Here is a 1,351-nt window from a genome sequence, read left to right on the forward strand (position 1 = left end):
TGTGACACTTTCAATCCCTACATCTGAGGTATTTCTGCACTTGATCACCGCTTAAGTAGTGCCCGAATCTCTAAGAGACAGGCGCCTAAGCTACCCATTTCTCTTGTAAACTCTCCTAGACTCGTAAAACTCAACAGCATTGCATTTAAAAGAATGAAAGAAAGGGGCTCCAGGCAGCTGTCGTGCAATAACTTTCTGAATCGACTGCATTCTGTGTTTATGTGTGAGTGTGAGTGATCTATGTGTGCGTGTGGATGTGTGCAGATGTGTCTGTGTGTGTGTGTGTGTCTATATGGGTGTGTCTGTGGTGGGTATGTGTGTGCGTCTGTGTGTGTCTGTGTGTGAATATGTGTGTGTATGCATATGTGTCTGTGTGTATGTCTTATGTGTGTGCATATAAGTGGTTGTCATGTGTTTGTAGGTGGTAAATGAGGTCAGAAAAGGGTGTTGGCGCCTCTGGAATTGGAGTTATAGGTAGTTGTGAGTCACCTGATGTGGATGCTGGGGTCCTCCTGAGAAGGATGAGCGTTCTGACCTGCGAATCCACCTGCCAGCCTCATGACCATGTGTTTTTGAAACAGGATCTTATAGAGTTGGCAAACTGAGCAGGTTAGGCTGGCTGCTGAGAGCAGCAGGAATTCTCCCGTTTTTACCTCCCTGGTGCTGGGATTACAACCCCCCCCCACCCCCAAGGCGAGCTTTTTATTTGGGCTCTGGGGATCGAACCCAGATCCTCGTGCTTATAGAGCGAGAACTGTACTGATTGAGCCGTCTCCCTGACCCCTCAATCCTACCTTTAAAAAGTCAGCCCCAGGCATCACTTTAGGGATGGCACATTCTATTTTAGGTTAGCAACAGTCAAAAAATGACTTTGGATTTGTCAAGGTGCTAAAAATAACCACCCTGTCTAACATTTGTCTGAATTGTCTGTCTCTGAAGAAAAAAAAAAAGAAAAAAAAACTACTTTTCCATTCTTCTGTTTTCCAGCATTCCCTGGCTCAGATCTGCACCACGCACTATAGTGGGAAATTATACTTTTTAAATTTTTCTAAGTGTGTGTGTGTGTGTGTGTGTGCAAGTGTGAGTGCACATGAGTTCAGGTGCCCTTGGAGTCCAGAAGCATCAATACTGATGTAACTGGAATTACAGGCGGTTGTGAGCCACTCAGCCTGGGTGCTGGGACTCAAACTCCAGTCCTCTGCAAGAACAGCAACCACTGTCAAGTGTGGAGCCATGGCTCGGCCTCCTTTATTCTCGTTTTCCTCTTCTTCCTCTTCTTCCTCCCCCTCCTTCCTTCTCTCTCCCTCTCTCTCTCTCTCTCTCTCTCTCTCTCTCTCTCTCTCTCTCTCTC

This window comes from Grammomys surdaster, unplaced genomic scaffold (genome assembly GCF_004785775.1).
Source record: "Grammomys surdaster isolate TR1022 unplaced genomic scaffold, NIH_TR_1.0 125940, whole genome shotgun sequence".
NCBI classification, from domain to species: Eukaryota; Metazoa; Chordata; class Mammalia; order Rodentia; family Muridae; genus Grammomys; species Grammomys surdaster.